Here is a 20,636-nt window from a genome sequence, read left to right as displayed (position 1 = left end):
TTTACACATCCCTTCGTCTAATGAAACTCCTTGCTCTTAGTCAACTGCCAGATCAGAGAAGCATGACAAAGAGTGTCCCTCTTTCCCGTCTAGCTACTCTTAACTGTCTGAGGTCAGTCGTCTTTGTTATTGATGTGTAGCAGGAGTGAGGCCTCAAATATAGCACACGTCGTCAGCCCACATCCCTTGAAACTAAGAGATAATAAAGAGAGTGTTACAGTATTTGAACTTAGTGTTTTGATTATCATTTCATCTTATATTTTTTTGCTTCAAGAGTCCATGTGAATTTTTTATCTTATATTTTTTGCTTCAAGAGTCTATGTGAATTTGGACTGCACAATATGGACACTTTTAAAACATTTTTTGTTTGTTTATCACAGAAAGTTTTTAAAGAACAACTTTGAGAGAGTTGTATTTACTCCTTTTATTAGAAAAAAGCTATTCCTTTTTATTTTCTCCATCCTGTTTTCTCCCTCGTGAGTGTGGAGAGGTCATTTATGGCCTGCTATTTGCCTAAGCAGCACATGGGAATATACCTGTTTGATGTCTTCACCATATACCTGAATATATTTTATGGAACATTTCTCTAATGTTTTAAACTAGAAAGGCAGTTAGCATAAATTTAGTAATCCAGCATTCTAAAAATACTTGGAGGGAGACTAGGGCATGGGCAGGCCTAGAGGGGTCATTTAATCTGTGTGTAATTTCTTCTCCATAATTTGTGAAGCTGCTATTCCTCGGACCAACTCTGTCTCACTTTCCATTTGGCCCAGTCTTTAGTCTATGGACACCATGTATCTTGTTGTCTTTCCTGTGTTACTATTCAAACCATTGGGAAGAATCATAGTGGATCAGGGAGAAAACCACTACCTTCTGGTTTCCTTCTTGAGTAGTTCACATTCTTGTATGTCTCCCAAAGCAGATAATTTGGAATGTGGCTGATCAGAGCAAGTAAAGAGATCTAAGAGAGGTACCTCCTGCTTATTCTATTCTGTGTCATTGCCTTTAGCCCTCTCTGATGGAAATTGTGAGGTGCCAGAATCTCCTAGATTTATTTTCTGTAATGTCACACTACAATCTCAGAAAGAAGAAGAAATGAGTCTTTCCTTGATTTGTTTCCAGGTGAATTAATTCAGTTCTAAGTACACTGCTTAGTCATTGTTCCTAATACTGTGCAGGCTTTTCATCATTTTTATGTTCCTTTGGGCATTTTGTCATTAATTATTAGGTAATTGAGAATGTTGGGTTGGCAAAGGGGCCAGGTATTCCAATACTGAAGTCATTTACTTATCTGGAAGTCATCACCAATAGCTTCTCATCCACAAACATAAACCTTCATCAACTTTTATTTGTCTAGAGTCCTTAATGGAGTTTTTACTCACTTGATTTCAGGTGCATGGTGCTTTCACCTAAAAATAGATATAGGTATTCCATAATGTTTTATCCTTAATTCTCTCTTTTTCTCTCTATTTTCTATATCCAATTTTATCCAATCTTGTGGCTTCAATATCTCTACTTCGTGGGTAACTGCAGATCTTACTATCTACTTTTGCATTTCCCATAGACTCTGGTTCAACCATTCAGATGAGTGTCTGCTCCTGCCTTGGATATAATGATGATTCCTTTGTTCAAAGCAATGTATTCAAAACTGAGCTCATCATCATCTACTTCCCCAAATCTATATCTCTACTTATTCATTCATCTGTTCATTTATGCATTCATTCACTGTTGTATTTATTGAATGCTTTCTTTGTATCAGGTCCTGTTGCCAAGCGTATATTAGTAAAAATTGTAGACAAGGTTATTCCTCTGAGAAAGTTTACACAGTATTAAGAGACGTGCATGCACACAAGTTAGCGGGCGAGTATGAGATAGCATGATAAGTGCCAAGATATGATGAGTTCAGGATAGGATGAAAGAAGAAAGGGGGCACCTAATCCTGACTTTGGTGTCAGGGAAAGCTTTTTAAATTAAGTAATGTCTAAGTTGAGTGCTAAAACTTGATTGCTAGTAATTTATTCATGTAAAGAGGAGAAGGAGAGAGTAATCCAGGTAGAGAGAACAGTAAGCATGAAAGTAAGAAAGACCATGGCACACAAGCAAGCCTAGGAATAGAAAATAGTTCATTATAACTAAAGGGCAGGGGGTAAGAAGTAGTGAGTTTTGAGACTGCAAAGGTAATCAGCAGCCATCCTTAAGGGTTATTGAAGTTGTGTTAAAGAGTTTGTACCTTATTCTGAGGGACAGAGAAAATATTGGAGGGTTATAGGAAGAGAATTACAAGATCAAATCTGAATTTTAGAAAGGTCAGTTTGAGTGCAGTGTGGAAGTTGCTTCGAAAAGCCAAAGACAGGGGAAAGATCAACTAGAATCAAATGAGAGGTGATGAAATCTTTGATTGAAGTAGTGACATTAGAGATGGAGAAAAGCTAAGGATCTTAAAATAGGTTTTGAAAGACTTGGTGATTTCTTTTATTGAGGCACGGGGGAAAAAGAGACAAACATTTCTGGCTTGAATGGGATGGAAAAGGATATCTTTGTGGATTTTTTTTTTCCTGACACCCACCAGTTCTGACTCCAACTGGTCAGCCTACAATTCAATTAAATTCTGACACTAACTACTCCAGAGATAGCATAAGACTCCAGAAGTTAAGGGCTCAGTCCACAAGACTGCCTCGCTTCAGATGCCAGTTGCAAGTGTTGAGTCACCATGTTATCTGCACTTGTGTCCTAAGCTAGAAAGTCGGGGGTTCCCACCCCATCTTCCCTTTTTCAGCCTTGATAAATCACTAGAATGACACACAAGGCTCAAGAAAACACTTACTATCGCTGCTTTCTTTTAAAGGATACAACTCAAGAATAGCCAAATGGAAGAGATGCATAGAGCAAGGTATATGCATCTCTGAGTGTACCATCCTCCCAGCACATTGATGTGTTCACCAGCTTGGTAGCTCTCCAAACCCTGTTGTTTAGGGGTTTTATGGAGGTTTCACCAGATTCACCTCATTAGAACAAAAGATGCTCCTGTAACCCTCGTCACTCAGGGAATTTCAAGGGTTTTAGGAACTGTGTGCTGGGAACTGGGGACAAAGACAAAATATTTATTTTTTTTGTACTACAACCTTCCACTGAGCTACAGAAGAGGAGAAGAGGAGGAGGTTAGGGAGGAATACTTGAGTTCAAACTTGGACATGTTGCATTTGGGTTTCCTAAAGTATTTATAAGCATAAATAGTCAATAGGAAGTTAATGGCTCTGGAGTTTAGTAGAAAAATATGAACTGTAAACTTTGCTTTGGTGATCCTTAGGACATTTATGATTATTGAAGCCATGAAACTGAATGAAGATTGCCAACAGTGAGGACATTGCATGAGAAGAGAGAGGACCCAGACAGAAGAGGCTCTATTTAACGGTTCAATAAGAAAGAGAAGCCTACAAAGGGGTCATCAAAAAAGTAAGAAGACTAATCAAAGGTCTAAGCTAACATATTTTGAGCATGTATGTGTATGGAGCGTTGAGTGCAGTAAGCATTTTGTATGGATTGCCTTATGTAAAACTGGAGAGTGTGAAGTCAAGAATGTCTGAGGAAGAAAACATTCACAATAGATGGAGCTGACTATAGAGCTGAATGTAGCCAAGATATCAAATATGGTATAGACTCAAATGTGTTTATTGTATTTAGTGCAAGGAAATCACTGGAGACCTTGAGAAAACCAATTCCTGAGGAGTGTTGGGAGCAGTAATCATGGTACAGTAGGTTTAGGAAGTAATGGAAGGTGAGGAAATGTTTCCCATGACTATTGTTAGCAACTTTACTATTCCATGTACCTGGCATAGAAAACTTGGCATCATCTTTGACTCTTTTCTCTCATTTCTCTTCTGATGTTAATTCTAATTGCACAATGACTCTTGCTTCTCTCTGGTTTCTCCTTGTCATTGCCTCTAAAAGGGCCACTCTTGTTCAATCCTTGGCTCTTACTTCCATACCCCATTCTAGTTCCTGTTTGGGGAAAATCATATCATGCTTATTATTCAAGGCCCAGTTCAAATACTACTTGTTTGATTAAATCTTCCTAATAATTTCATACTCAAGCAATCTACTTTTCTTTGAATTCTTGTAACACTTCATTGGTACCCTTTTATAATACTTATGACTTTCTGTCTTGAGTATGACCATCCACATACACATCTTATCTCCCTTTATAGACTGTTAACTTCATTAGGGCAGAAGTCACGTCTATTTTTACATTTTGTTCCTAAAATAGAACATCTAAGTATTTATTTTGGTTTTCCATAGTTTTGAGCTATTGGACCTTGGGTAAGTCTAATCTAAGTCTTCTGAATATTTTCTCTTCCAAAAAGTGATGATAATATTATCTGTTCTGCTACTTAATATTATAGGATGGTTTTCAGAATTAAAAAAATAATGTATTTTAAAATTGTAGCATATAAATCATTAAAATAAAAAACAATTATTATTCACATTGCTATTACCATTGGAGGAGTAGCTAATCTTATTAGTAGCGATATAAGTAATATGCTTATTCTACACTAAGAATTGCAAGTCTATTTAGAGATGCAGCAATTCAGCCAATTACTAGTTTAAAGGTTAATTTCTTCAATTCAGAGCATATAACACCTGTGGTGAAGTGTCTGCCAATTTATTTTGATGAATAATTCAAAGAACATACATTTTACTCAGAGGCTGGTTCTTTCCCTAGGTGTTTATACTAGGAGACACGGCAAGTGATTTAGATAGTGTCTTGAGCCTAATTGACCAATTTATTGTTCTTCTACTTTTTTAAGTGCAAAATTAGTGCGTGCTTATTGTAGAAATACAAACCATTCTTGAACACAATATATATATACATGTATACATAAATTGAAACTCCAATTCCCAGAAATAACCACTGTTGAAAGCGTTTCATATGTTTAATTCTAGAAATTTGTTCTACATACGCTATTTATTTTTTATTGTTTATTTTGTTGTTTGTTGTTTATTGTTATATTTTATTGTTTATTGTTGTGGAAGTTGTTTTCTTTCTCTCTTTCCTCCCTGCTGTGGGTGTGTATATGTATGCATGACTGTATGCATGTATATACACACAAAAGAATATATATATATATATATATATATAATGTGCATATAGATATTGTGGTAGGCATAATAATGTACCCCCAAAAACATGCACACCCTATTCCCCAGAACCTGTGACCATGTTACCTTACATGACAAAAGGGACTTTGCGTATGAAATTAAAGTTAAAGATCTTGAGATGGGGAGATTATCCTGAATTATTTATATGGGCCCAATACAATCTCATGAGTCCTTAAAAGCAGAAAGGAAATCAGAAAAGTGTGTTTGATGAATGTGACATGAGAAAGACTTGACCTGCTGTAGCTTCATTTGACAATGGAGGAAGGAGACTGAGCCAAATAATGCATGGTCTCTGGAACCTGGAGCTCTCCGTTTACAGCCAGTAGGAAAATGCAGACCTCAGTCATCCAACTTGAGACACTGAATTCTGCCAACAAACTGAATAAGCAAGGAAACTGAATCTCCTCTAAAGCCTGCAGTAAGGAAGGCAGCCCTGCTGACACCTTCACTTTAGCCCAAGGAGACCCAAGTCTGACTTCTAACTTACAGAACTGTGAGAGAATCAGTTTTTTTGCTTAAGCCACTAAATTTGCAATTTGGTTGGACAGTGATGGAAAACTAATATAGATATAAATATATTTCTATTGCTATTGACACAGTTTTGCAACTTCATTTTTCTTAAAAAATATATATAGACACCTTTTCATGTCATTTACAAAGAGGGCTCACTGATGTGCACAGCTTTGAATATTATGGATGCAATTTTGTAGGAGAAATTGCCAAAAATAGAATAGCTCACACAAAGAATAGATACACTTTATCAGATGCAGCCAAATTGCCCTTCAAAAAGATTATTTCAACTAATATTTCCACCAGTAATATATGAGAGTGTCCATATTCCACATCCTTGCCAAAACTGGATATTACCAGTCATTCTAACGCCACGGCCTTTGCCTTTTCCAGGAATCAAGATTACTTTTACAATTTTTGGCCACTAAATACATTCAATTAATCAAACATATTTGAAGACTTGCTATGTGAAATATGTTGAGCTATGTGCTCTAAAAATATACAGGTGAATGAAAAAAGCCTGCCTTAGAGGAGCACAAACTCTTTTGGAAATATAGACCATACAAATATAATTGAAGTAATCCAAACAGCAGTAAGTGGATAATTAGTATAAACCACACAGTATATATCTCTGTATCTCTTGAAGCTCCCAGAAGGCAGAGATTTCTTATGAATTGATGTATTCTGACAGCAGGCACCTCCCCTAAAATTGTGAATGAATGCATAATCAAATAAAACCAGTTATTGCTCAATTAACATATCGAGCAATCTCAACAAACCGAAACCAACCAAAACAGCCAGAATAAGACTTGGTAAGTAAAATCCCCAGGTTAAATCAATGCAATTAGTTTTAACTTGTAGATATATATGAAGAATGATTTTTCTCACATTCAGAGAATTTTTAAGGTCTACAATAAAAAGAAGAATACACAGTACATCTACCATGTTTCTTTCTTCTCACATGTTATTTTGAGACCAACCTGGGCATCTTGCAATTAAGGTAATATTTACTGAATCCCTACTGTTCACCGCTTCATTTGTTCGACACATTTATTGAGCACTCTATTACTTTCCTACAGCTGCTGGAACAAATTACTACAAACTTGGTAATCTAAAAACCACACATCTATTTTCTTGCAGTTCTGGAAGTCAGAAGTTGGAGATCAATTTCACTGGGCTGAAATCAAGGTGTTGGCATGGCCACTCTCCCTTCAGAGGCTTAGAGGAGGTTCTGTTTTCTTGCCCTCTCCAGGTTGCAGAGCTGCATTCCTTTACTCGTGGCCCCTTCCCCAATCTTCAAAGCCAGCAGCATAGCATTTTGCTTTAGTAGTCACATTGACTTCTTCTCTGTCAAATCTCCCTCTGTCTGCCTCTAATAGGGGCGTTAGGGCCCACCAGGTAATCCTCATCTCAAGATCCTTAATCATGTCAGCAGTCTCCTTTGCCACATAAAGTAACATTCACAGGTTCAGAGGATTAGGACCTAGATGTCTTTGGGAGCCATTATTCATCCTACTACAAGTACCTACTGTGTGCCAGATGTAGGAGACACAACAGTGAAACAGCTACTTCTGTATCTGTGCTCACGCAGCTTGATGTTATGGGAGGTAGAAAAGATGTACAAGGCACAGACTTGCTTTTTAAATGGGTTCTCTAGCAGAGGAATGTTTTATCGGAGAATAAATGCATGTTTTTTCTTTTTCCCTTTTAACAAGAGAAATTGCCAGCTACTTCTCAGAATAAGCAGGCACAGAAAATCATGTTGTAGCAGATACTGTTGAGAAGAATTACTTGTGGTCTCTCTTGTATAAATAGACGACGAGTGGGCTTATCTATCTTAGGAAATGAGTCTTTTTTTTTTTTAGTGACTTTGCAAACTGCTCCTTTTCATGTCAGGAGAGGGGTGTGTTGTAGCAGAAGAAAGGTTAGGTCAATTTGGTTAAGGAACCTAAGGCATCCTGGACAGGAAGAAACCCAAACCATAAAGCCTTAGGAAATGACTCTGTAGAACCTGGACTTTAAGTAGTACATTTTGGGGCTTGGCTGATAAAGGTATGAAACTAATGCTTGATTATAACACATGAAACTTCCTTCCCTCAAAACACTGAGAGGGTCTGCATCAAACTGTGGAGTAGTTTCCCCACTCAAGGATTGCTGCATCTTCCTACTGGTCCAGCTTTCAACTACAGGCATACTTCTGTCTCAATAGCACCACGCCTGTGAAGAGCTGGCCTATAACCACTCATTGGTACATTCACATCTAGCAACACCAATCAACTAGAGGTGAATGTTGTGCTATCCCTGTATGGGAAAGTGACGACACTGGAACTTTCTCCCATCTCCATCACTCAGGAGTGCCATTACCTGGGCTAGTGCTTGAATCGGAATGAAAAGAGCTTTTGTCAAAGGGATTGGCCTGTTCAGTTGGTGTCTTAGTCCGTTCAGGGCTGCTATAACAAAATATCACAGACCAGATGGCTTATAAACATCAAACATTTATTTCTCACAGTTCTGGAGGCTGAAAGTCCAAGATTAGGGTGCCAACATGGTCAGGTGAGGACCTTCTTCTGGGTGGCAGACTTCTTGTTTTATCCTCACATGGCAGAAGGTGGGGGAAGCAGCTCTCTGAAGCTTCTTTTATAAGGGCACTAATCCCACTCATGAGGGCTGTGCTCTTATGATCTAATCACCTCCCAAAGTCCCTACCTCCTAATACCATCACCTTGGTGGTTTGGTTCCAACATATGAATTTTGGAGGGACACAAACACTGAGACCACAGCAGTTGGGAATCACCTACCCTGAGTTTAATCCTGGGGTATGAGTGAACCCTAGAAGACCCTCTACCAATGGGTAAAGAAGGCACCCTAGCCTCTGTGGCCACTGCAAGGCCAGGGAATTTACACAGCTCTGAGTTTGAGACATGACCTGCAGGACCAGCTTCTTCTTTGACCTGCATCACAATTCATGAATTTATGTAGGATGGAGTTAGACTGGATTCTTTGCTGTCAAGATGCTGCTAGGTACTCGGAATTTCTGGGTACATATGGCAAAAGGATTAGAGCACTGGGGGTATGGGTAAGAGTCTGGATCTCTGAATTGGCTGTTTCTATCAGCTGGTGGAAGCTTTGGTGTTTTATTCAGGGGATTCCTTGGAGTTAAATTCTTCGCATCCCAAACTGTGTCAAAAGATATTCTAGTTACACCTTCATAAAGCAATATATGATATAAAGAATGGAACGAGAATTAATGAAGAAATTATTGCTGCATTTCATATTATTGCCTATAAATACAATAGGGATGAAAAGAATGAAATAATCGGTATGTAATACAAGAGCCATAGAGAAATTAGACTTGACATGGACATTGAACATAGAGTAACGGATAACAGAATTTTTGTTTTGGGATTTATTTTATTGTTTATTTGTTTGTTTTTGGCTCTTCGGAATCCAAACATCCTTCTGGTTTTAGAGGAATACCATAGTGTGTATCTTGTGCCCTACTTCCCATTAAGGAAGCCAAAGGGACCGACTTCCACTTCAAGGAAGCTAAGGAGATACAGACAATATAACCTAGGCTTAGCCAAGACTATTCCAAACGAAAATCTGAAGCTTGAAGAAATGAGGCAAATAATGCAGGAAGATTTGGGAAATTATTCATGGTGGTGTCAACAACACTGAGAGTTCAGCGCAGTCCTGAAAGTATCAGCACCCTAACCTGTACTGTGTATGAGGCTGTGCTCCCTGATGCCCGGCCCTCCTCAGTTCCCATCCACTGCCATTGCATAACGCACTAGCCTTCACCTTCATGCTGTATTCTACTCTACAACCTTTCACATAAAGCCTATTTATGTCCATCAGCCAGATTCCATTTCTACCACATGCAAAAAAGAACTCTGATTAATGCGAGTAGAGAGGATATGGACAGGAACTGAGAAGCCATCTCAGGCGAGCGGAGCAATGAACAAAGGTATAAAATAGCATGATGTGTCTGGGAGACTCTAATGAGACTTCTAGGACTGCAGAGGGAAAAAAATCCATGAAACATTTGGAAGGCAGACAGCAAGGGCAATTCTAGGACAGAGTAAACAGTACATATCAGGAAGTGGAGTTAAATAATAATGACCAGCCTCCTACTCTTTTATTCTTTTATCCCTCAAATAAATTATTTGTTGAGTTCTTGCTATATGTCAACAACTTTTGTTGGCTCTGGGCATATCAACATAAAAAGGGCAAAATACAGGCTGTCAAGGAAACACTAGTCTTTCACAGTGCGGTAACAGATTTCAGGATACAAATTCCTTTTATTTCTCAATTTGACCATTTAGATAACTCTCTCTCTCTAGAGCTAATTATTGCCATTAGTTTATCAATTTTAAAAATTGATGGAAATAGAAATTCTTAAGTAATATTTCCAATATCATCTAATCCTAGAAGAATGAAAGTAAGAGCTTTTGAGTCCTGTAAGACTACATACCTATTTGTTAGTTATGGTTAATTAATATGAGTTTACTGTGAAATAACGTAGTACAGAAAATAGGGAAGTGGAAAATCTACAAATGATAGCAGAAAGGCTGGTGTCACCAATGTCTGCCTGGCTAGTTATCACTTGACCCAGCTGTCCCTAGGCACTTATCAATTTGGATTCCCAGAAAGCCCTTATTCCTGGAATACACAGGCCTGGATTAAAATTCTATTGCCACAATTCTGATAGTCTTCTTGGGACTGGAATCAAATAGAACAGGAAGTTTAAAGCACAAACTAGTGAAAACTCACTCGCCAATCAGAAGAGGAAGACAACAAAATTTATCTCTTGTGACCAAAAGGACATAGATAACTCACCTTTTTTTCCAAATCTCCCATTACTGCAAGGGAAGAAAAGAACTAGGAAGACATGCGCTAGGCTATAAAATAAAATTATAAGATGCGGAGCTGAGCAATAACTCTAGTCCATGGAAGACTCACAGGGGCTTACTTACAGAGCACTGATGAGGAGATTATCCAAAACTAGTCCTCACTCACAGATGGATGTCACAGTCGGATGGCTTCCTAACCCACTGTGGTCTTCTATCACTCCATCAGCATAATTACTGGAGCTCCTGTTTCCTGAAGACTATTTATATGGTGGTGTGTTGTGGTGAAGTGAAATTAATTAGCTAGAGAAGAGCTTCTCCTCTAGGGTGCCCCTGTTACATACCTGTTTCAGGTATGTCAAGATACTGATCTCCTTAACCCTAGGATTTACCACATAGGGCCTAGAGGCCTAGAGTAGTCAGTCATAGGACCCCTCATGTTCACTGCAAGCAGAGAATTTGCCTCAATATTTTATGAAAATATTATTTTCTCTGTTTGACAAAATGTGAACAAGAATGGGAAGCACTAGGTAGAATCAACACTCACTAGCCTCTCTAAATTAAGAACTCTGGGAAAGTCCGGTGGCACAGTGCAGTCAGTATCCACACAGACCTCAATAGACCTCCGTCAGAGAGAGCTAACTGAGGCCTGGCCTCCCCGATGGCAGCTACAGAGCAGAGGTGCTCGTGGGCAGAGAATCACTACATGTCCTATGGCCAGGTTTGCAAGTGCCAGCACATGGAGTACCACCTCTGCAGCCAGAGAATGGCTCAAACTTCCAATAAGGGAATTAATCTGTCTGAATTCCAGACTCCAGACATAGTGAAGGGGCAGAGGTACGATGGAACCTGGCTTCATATTTGGGGTGTCAGTTTGTGTGCTTGGTTTGGAGGGAACAATTTAAGGCCCTTTATTTCTTCATCCACATATCTGTTACTCTTAAAGACAAACAGGCGGAGAAGCATATCAATGGAATACTATAGGAGTACTTTTAATGCTATAACTTTTATTGAAACTCCACAGGTCCTTGTACCTAACTATCAACCTCAAATTAATCAAAAGAATACCCACCACCACTAGTCCTAGGACCAGGAATGTACTCTGATATGCCCTTCCCAAAAAATGGTATTAAGGAACATGATGACTTATAACTGGCACTGGGAGAAGACATCCACTGAGCAATTCCATTTTACTCTTCTGAAAACCTAACAACCTATATTCACCCCTCCCCCCATTTATATTGGAAACTGGAAAATTGATGGGTAAGAATGTTGGAAGACGCTGTCAATCCCATGGCAAGACCTTTACACTCTTTTATTACCTTCCTGAACAAAGGGACACCCCATAGGGAAACCAAGCTACAAGGTGGTCAGCAGTATTCCAGGATCTTGGATTGGATCCACCTATCTTGGTAAGGTACATCTCTTCCTTTCTTTTTTTTTTTTTTCTTTTGAGGAAGATTAGCCTTGAGCTAACTACTGCCAATCCTCCTCTTTTTGCTGAGGAAGACTGGCCCTGAGCTAACATCCATGCCCATCTTCCTCTACTTTATATGTGCGACGCCTACCACAGCATGGCTTTTGCCAAGCGGTGCCATGTCCGTACCCGGCATCCAAACCAGCAAACCCCTGGCTGCTGAGAAGTGGAACATGCGAATTTAACCGCTGCGCCACCAGGCCAGCCCCAGTACATCTCTTTATTTTTCTCTACTCTATTCTCTGCTGAGGTAAGTTCTATTTATTGTTTATCCAATATCCATTCTTCCCTTCTTTCTTAGTAACAGAGCTCTGAGTTTATTTGGGGTGGCAGTAAGCCCAGGTAAAAGACCACACTCCTAAGACTCCCTTGCTGAGTATGGATAAGTGACTCGATTACATTCAACCACACAAAAGCATAAATTGTTGGATGGTACTTCCCAGAAAACTTCTTTAACAAGTGACTGGAGGAGCCATCTTTGTCCTTTCCAACATCCCCTGCCACCACCTTCCTTCTACTTCCTGACTGGGATTCAGACAAGATATCTAGAGCATACCGGCCATCTTTCTCTATAGGAGAAGTATGAGGATCAAAGCCAGCAATAAGGATGGTGGGGTAAAAAGAAAGTAGAATAACGTAAAGTAGAATAAAATAAAATAAAACAGGAGTCTAGATCCATTATAACTGTGGAGTCACGAAATGAGCCCCACCCCTTTTACACAAGAGAGAAGCAAACCTTTATCTTGTTTATGCAACTGTTGAGTATTCTGTTTGTGCGAACAGAGCTAACCCTAACTGGTATACCTCCTCACACACTATATATTTTGTATGTGTCTGAGGCTCACTGAAATAAAGACAGCGAAAAGGATGGCTGTAGGGATAAAAGTTTGCGTAGGCCTGAGAAATAAGGAGAAGGATCTTTATTGCTAATAGCAAAAGAGAAATGTGTGCTGTTTTTCTAGTAGCAAGACAAGATCCACCCCAAGAACCCTGTAGGTTGGGGACTATTACAATAATAAATGGCAATTGCAAGAAATCAAAGGCTACTATTAGTTTAATGCTTTAGGATAGTTCTTAACAAGAGTTTGATAAGCAAAATTTGTATTTTTTTCCCATTCTTCCTTCTTTGGATCATTTTTTTTCTTTGAGATCTCAATGATCACCCTTGATGAAACAATTAAAATGTCTATTTACTAGGCAAAATCAACTTACATGCAGCGCATATCTTTTCCTTCCAAGAAACCACCTATTAGATGAATTGCATATTACTCTAGTGCTATTTTTTATATTACAAAATACATAAATATGTGCTGATAGTAAAAATAAACAAATAAAACCCACTACAGTGTTGGAGTAAAAAAGGAAAATCTTCTTTCATTCCCCTTCCCTTAGATGACTACACTTAATGGTGTACACATCCCTTCAGATATTTTATATGATTTAAGATACATATGTTATTTTATATATATAATATATATACATATACACACGTATTTAAATAAGTGGACTCATCCTGTAAATATTAATGAAGATAGTTTCTTAACTTACTAATTTGTCATGGAGAACTTTCTGAATCAATACTTATAAATCTACCATATTCAGGGAACTATTTTAAAAAATTTTTTAAAAATATGAGAAATAGAAACTTTCACTTGGAAGAAATTACAGCCATTCCACATCTGAAAAAATGTCAAGATTTAGCATGAAGATTTAGCACGTAATTACATGTATAATTATATATGTGGTCATTACAAAAAAAGCATTGTTTCCATACCTCCCAGGGATGTAGAAAATAATTACATAACATACACAAAAACTCTTCGGAAAAAAGCCATGTGGGGGAAAAAAAACAATGACAACATTGTCTTTATCAACGCCATTTCAATATTCCTTGCCAGAAGCAAAGGACCAACAGAGCAGTCAGAGGTAAAGGATGGGGCATTCTCTGCAACTCCAATCCAATTTATAAACACTATCAGGCAATGAATCTGATGGGCAGAAAAAGTGATGCAGTGAGAATCCGTTTACTTTAATTTATTTACACTGTCAGGTATAAAGGAATCAAACAGTTTTTCAGAAGCGGTCATGCATTGATATATTTGCAAAATAAAATACCTTCTCTCTCATTCCACATTAGAATATCTATTAATATAATAAGCCCTATAAACATATTAGAGTAGGAAACAATGATTATATTTAAAAAATGTAGGGGGCCGGCCCAGTGGCATAGTGGTTAAGTTTGTGTGCTCCACTTTGGCAGCCCGGAGTTCGTGGGTTCAGATCCCGGGGCAGACATACCCTCTGCTTGTCAAGCCACGCCATGGCAGCATCCCACATACAAAACAGAGGAAGAGTGGCACAGACGTTAGTTCAGGGACAATCTTCCTCAATTAGAAAGAGGAAGATTGTCAACAGATATTGGCTCAGGGCCAATCTTCCTCACCCTGTCCCAAAACAAAAAACTATAGAAATAATATTTGATTAAGTTAAACATCCATTCATGATTAAAAAAAGAATCTAGCAACTAGAAATAGAACACTTAATAATTCTTATGAAGCATCTACCAAAAACCCGTAGCAAACATTATACTTCATGATAAAATTTTAGAAGGACTGCAGTACAGTCAGGGATGAGATAAGGAGCTATTGGTACTTTCATTAAATATTGTACTAGAAGTCCTGTGAATACACAAGAAAAGAAAAATAAATAAGTGGTTTAAGAAGTGAAAAAGAAGGAAAGAATTATCCTTATTTACAAATCATGTTTATACCACATATCCAGAGAAGTAACAAAGAAAAAAAGAAAACATACAAACAAAAAAATTCAGCAAAGTTTTGTGGATGTGAGACCAATAAACAAAAATTGATGCTCTTTTTATGTAACATCAATAACAAATTAGAAAATGTAATTTAAAGAAAGATATCTTCAATTTTAACAATAAAATCTAGGAACTTGTATAATGAAACTTGTTTAAAACTTCAATAAATTACAAAGCATTACAGAACATAAAAGACCTGAAAAAGTAGATAATTCTACCATGTTCATGGATAAGAAGGTAAGTTTCCCTAAATTAATCTATAAAGTCAGTTCCCTTCTAATCAAAGTCCAAATAGGGTTTTTTTTAATGGATCTTGGCTGACTCATCCTAAAGTTTAGATGGAAGAGCAAAGAGCCACGAATAGCTAAGACAATTTTAGAGAAAAATCATAAAAAAGAGGGGCTTGCAAAATGTTTGAATTCATAGAGATGAGCGCATGGTGTTCATTATGTTATTATCTGTACCTTTCTGTTTCTAAAATATTTCATAATTAAACTTTAGTTCTTTTAGAAGAAAATAGAAGAGAATAGCTTATGATCTCAGGTTGGGAAGACTCCTGTAAACGAGAAGGCAAAATGCATGAAATTATAATGTAAAAAATTAAATTCAATTAGCTGTATCTCAAAATTTACAGCTTTTGGTCATCAAAAGAAACATAGAAAGTTAAAAGAAAAACCACAAACTGAGAGAAGCTACTTGCAATACATAAAACTGACAAGAAGTATTTAAACTTTAAAAATATATAAAGATTATCTACAAATTGATGTTCAAAAGCAAACAATCCAATAAAAAAATCAGCCAAAATTGAGAACAGGCATTTCACAGAAACCCAAATAGCTATTCAGCATATTAAAGATGCATAAGCCCAGTAGCAAGAGGGGAAATGCAAACTAAAACAGCAATCAGGGGCTAGCCCCAGTGGCCTAGTGGTTAAGTTCGGCAGGCTCTTCATTGACCGCCGAGGTTCAGTTCCTGACCTACACTGCTTGTTGGTGGCCAAGCTGTGGCCACGGCTAACATACAAAAAGAGAAAGATGGGTAACAGATGTTAGCTCAGGGAAAATCTTCCTCAGCAAAAACAAAAACAGAAACAAAAAACAAAAGAAAGAGCAATCAGATGCTGTGACCAGGCAAAGATTTTAAGATCTAACTATAGCAAGCGTTCTGGATAATGACGTGTCAGCTTAGTCCACGTGAAATGGATCTATGTATAGTTGAATCTCAAAACCTGGATGTGTAGTGAAAATAGAGGTCAGAGGGAAAAAATGCAGCATGATTCATTATATAAAATATAACACCAGGATAGCTATATTTTTAGGGAATTTTATCTATTATAACTGTTATCAGAAAAGCGAGGAAATGAGTAATACAAAATTTCAGCAGAATGGTTATTTCTGGCTGAGAGGGAAAAATACTTTTGAAGAGGCCTTCTAGAAAGCTTCAAAAATACTGATATTTTTCTGTATCTTCAGCCCGGTAGTGGGTACCTGGATATTCTTTTTGTTATTCTTTAAAACGTGCACATACGGCATACACTCATAGATATACATTTAACAATTAAAATTTGTTTAAAAAAACCCAGTGAGATTTTTAGGGAGAGCCCTTACAAACCTGTTCACACCAGCAAGTTCTACACTGTGAGTCAAGATTTCTTGTTACTATGTAACCAAACAAAATGGAGAATTCTCTAGCTCCGAGTCTGATGTAAAATGGAAACCTTCAGAAGTTCCTCTTCTTCACACCTGCCTTATTGCTCTCAATTATTTCTATAAATATTCCAATACAAATGTGATTTTATAACATCCATTTGCAAATTAAAAATGTTATCTTTATTCGTCTACCTTGGGCTTCCAAGTAAAGTTTCATTTTTTAAAAAAGACAAAACAGTCTCTCAATTTAAAAAGTCTGAAAACAACCCGTGTACTCGACTTCAAGGCAACTTTGGAACGCCTCACATCAAAAACAGCTGTCCTCGCTTAGTGAGAGCTTCCCAGCGGAACCTTAGCTGTCAAGTTTCTAAAAGAGGGGAGCGTCCTCACCACTTGCAGAAAGAGGAAGGGGAGGCCAGCCCGACGCCACTCCGCCTCTTTTCTCCATCAGTACGAAGGCAACGGAAGGCTCTCCCCCTCCACTCCCCTCCTGACCCTCGCAGACACGTAGGGCCGGTGCCGGGAAACCAGAGCCCCGCCCCTCAGCGGGCCCCGCCCCGCCCCTCAGGGCTCCCGGAACGCTCTGCGCGCGCCTTCCAGAAGGCTGGGCTGGTTGGCGTCGTAGCCGGTAGGCCGGGGACGCTGTCTCTCCTCCCAACTTCAACGGCTCTGGCGGCTGAGTGCCTGCCGGTGGCCGGATTCCCAGCACCTGGTGAGTAGCTGAAGGATTCAAGGCCCCGCGGCCGCGACCGCGGCGGGCACCGGGCCCACCCCAGCGCCTGCGCGCTCGTCCGCCAGCCAATCTGCTCGCTGCTCGCCTGCCCGCGGCCTTTGACCCTGTCCCCCGCGGGCGGGCGGCGGGGACGTGGAGCGGCGGTCCTCGGGACCCGAGGCCGCATCCCTCTGTTTTGGGCTGGGTTAGTTTTCTAGCCGTCTACCCTGCTTTATCCCGACGCTGTCGGCCTCTTCTCCGCCACTTCTTTGGAGCGGAACCTCCTGTCGCCTCGGTTTTCCCTTCTCTCCCAGTAGTTTGAGAATTCTGGGAGTGGGGGAAGCCTTTCAGTGCTTTGTCCTTTTGTCCCGAAACTGCTGCTCGGCCTTGAGCCTCCGGGGAAGGAGGAAAGATCGAAGCCTACGGGACCTGGGGTGCAGCAGGCAGGTCGCCTTCTCTTGCCTCCCGGCGCCCTCGGGTCGGGAGAGGAGAGCAAGGATGGCGAGGCCGGCTCAGAGATTTTTCCCGTTCACCTGTTAACATATTTGGCACGATCACCGTAGCCTGTGATCTTTTGCTAAGTGTCGGGATGCAGCTATGCGGGACTAGTATCTTTTTCCCTTATCCAAAGGAGAAAATTGAAATTCAGGCAGTTATGATAGTTTGTTTTCCTTTTATTATGGCAGGACCCTACGGATAAGTCTTAAGGGAAAATGTGGAAGTGCTTAAAAAAATAAAGTAAGGGAGGATAATGTTAATTATATGAACTTTATAAAAAAAGACAAATAGGACTGGAATAGATTACGTTAAAATATTTAGACTGTAGTTTGAAAGAAAAAGACAAAATGAAATCTAGGTATTGGTAATATTGTCACATGCTTTGCAAATTGTTTTCATGACAATATGTTACTTATTTCATATTGAGTTATATGTAAACCTCCAAAAATAGTGGAGGGCAGTGAATATTGTGGATTTTCAGGCTTTACGCATAAAACATTTCCAGAGTGTTTGCTGTTAGTCACGTGATTAGTAGTAAGCGTTTGATCAGAAAATAAACTGTCTTCGGATTAAATTCGGGCAACAGTTTATGAGTAGGTAACAGATAATCATTGTTTTCTAAGCTCATAATCTAAATGAAAATATGACCACACGTCAGCAGGTTTTATGTATGTCACAAAAATTACAGTGTTGTATTCTCTAAATTTGATTTGTCTGATATGTTGTAGGAAAATGGAGTAGCATGAGGGCAAGGGCTTGAGTCCCAGAGCCAGACTTGCTCTGTTCCTTGCCAGTTGCTGAACCTGACAGGTTACTTAGCCATTTGCTAGCCCAAGACTTGGGAAAAGTTACCTCTGTACCTCAGTTCCACATCTGTAAAATGGTGTTAAAAAGAGATTCTACTTCTCAGGTCGTTGAGAAGATTAAAATGGAAGAGTGAGAGTACACTTAATTGAATTTCTTTTAACCAAAGGGTACAAATGTTTGCACTGAAACCGACCTGAGCAAGGAAGCCTCCGTACCGAAACTGATTTTGAAAGTTCCAGATGTGTCTTCTAGTATTAGTTAAGTTTATCTCCAGTGGCTTCTTAGAAAATAAAATTAGAAGAAAACAATACTCAAAAAGATGAAAAAGCACCAGAAGCCTGTTATAATTTAACAGTAGATAATTAAAAGGTGAAATCTTCTTGGCTTTTCTGAGTACCAGGATAACAGCATATTCTTTTTGAAATAGTAATTGATATCACACTGCTTCTGGATCTCTTAGACCTCATTAGACCTCCAAGTCAAAAACTAGCATCTCAGAGATTAGAAGCACAAAACACGAAAATAGAAACCATAGAGTTTCAGAAGAACCTATTATGTATAACTTCCACGTATTATTATGTAATGTAAACTGCCCTTTGAAGACAGATTTTTGAAAGCCAATACCTTGAGTAGGTTCCTGCTTTGGGAACCTGTACATCTGCAATTAACTTGTAATTTTTTCCTCTTAGGTGACTTCTGAAACTTCTTTCTTTTTTTGAAGCCAAATAAGTAGTTCCTCTCCTCACTTCCTGTGAGACCATTAGACCTGTTAGGCATCTCAAGGGTCATTGTGGGTTTGCTATGTTGGACATGATAATTTCCATTAAAATGGATTTTAAAAAGTATTAGATCTGTCTATATATGATCCTTCCTATATAATCTGTTCAACAGAGACTATAAACATGTTAAGTATATGTATAGTCAGTAGAATCTTTTTGTATACATACTGTGCAATTATGTACCAACGTCAAAAACAGAAGGGCCAGAAATTAAATTGTTTAAGCTGAACACTTATAGATGCTGTGTAAGATATGTTGGGCTCTACTAGAGTGTAAAGATAAGGGCTCCATTTCTGGACCTTAAGGAGCAGTTTAGTAGGGGATATAATACATGTAAATAAGTAAATATAAGTAAATATGATGAAATACATAAGGAAAGAAATGTCAATGTAAAAAGCAGGAATTTTTCACCCTGGAATCATTAGGAGGGGTATCAAGAAGAAGAGGCAACATTTCAACTTTGTCTGGAAGGATGAGTAGTATTTTACAACTTAGCCATATAGAGAACAGTCGTTTAGAGAGAATAAACTATGTGTTGGTTATTAATTGCTTGCCAGACACCCACCTTTAGTAATAATCTTCATCATAATAAATAATTGCCGATATTTCTTCACATACATGATCTTGCGTGATTCACAGAACAACTTTGTCAGAAAAATAGACAGACGAAGTATTCCTTTTTTTTTTTTGAAAGATTGGCGCCTGAGTGAACAACTGTTGCCAGTCTTTTTTTTTTTTTTTCCTGCTTTTTCTCCCCAACTCCCCCGAGTACACAGTTGTATATTTTTTTAGTTGTGGGTCCTTCTAGTTGTGGCATGTGGGATGCTGCCCCAAAATGGCCTGATGAGCCGTGCCATGTCTGTGCCCAAGATCCGAACCAGTGAAACCCCGGGCCGCCAAAGCAGAGCGCGCGAACTTAACTACTCAGCCACAGGGCTGGCCCCGTAAATGTTCATTTTTAAGAAGAGAGAAAGTGACTTACTCGGGATCACACAACTAGGTGAGCATTGCTGATCTGAACTTGGATCTTCAGATTTCAAGATCAATATTCTTTCCCTTATATATCCTGACTCTTCCATGCATTTCACCGCTCAGATGGTCAACGTCTCAAAAGTCATTGTCTTACTCATTTCTAAATTTAGGGGTTATTTCTCCCATTCTTTGTGACTTGTCAATATTCATTACCATTGATTATTCCCTTATAAAGTACCTACCTCAAACTTTTCTTCCTTATGAAGTATTATGTTCTAATTGTAGAAGACAGAGTAGAAAAATATCACTGTGTTTTCTTACTGAGAGGTAATCATTATACATGTTTAAGTATATTTCCTTCCTCTGTTTGTATCTTTAACATAGTTGAGATCACATTATGTCCATAA

General features: G+C 38.7%; 1 protein-coding gene across 2 annotated transcripts in view; it reads left to right on the top strand.

The window, feature by feature from the left end:
* MANEA (mannosidase endo-alpha) overlaps positions 1-20,636 on the top strand; it is a 76,657-nt gene that overhangs the window by 11,825 nt on the left and 44,196 nt on the right. The window contains exon 2 of one of the 2 annotated variants that reach the window (XM_046676409.1): positions 3,308-3,453. The gene's annotated coding sequence lies outside the window, so the exon portion shown is untranslated. Of the gene's footprint in view, positions 1-3,307; positions 3,454-17,008; positions 17,174-20,636 lie in introns of those variants that run through there. The other variant, XM_046676408.1, reaches the window with a different exon arrangement.

The sequence above is a fragment of the Equus quagga genome, chromosome 11, assembly GCF_021613505.1.
Source record: "Equus quagga isolate Etosha38 chromosome 11, UCLA_HA_Equagga_1.0, whole genome shotgun sequence".
NCBI classification, from domain to species: domain Eukaryota; kingdom Metazoa; phylum Chordata; class Mammalia; order Perissodactyla; family Equidae; genus Equus; species Equus quagga.
This window is presented reverse-complemented; position numbering and strand designations above follow the sequence as displayed.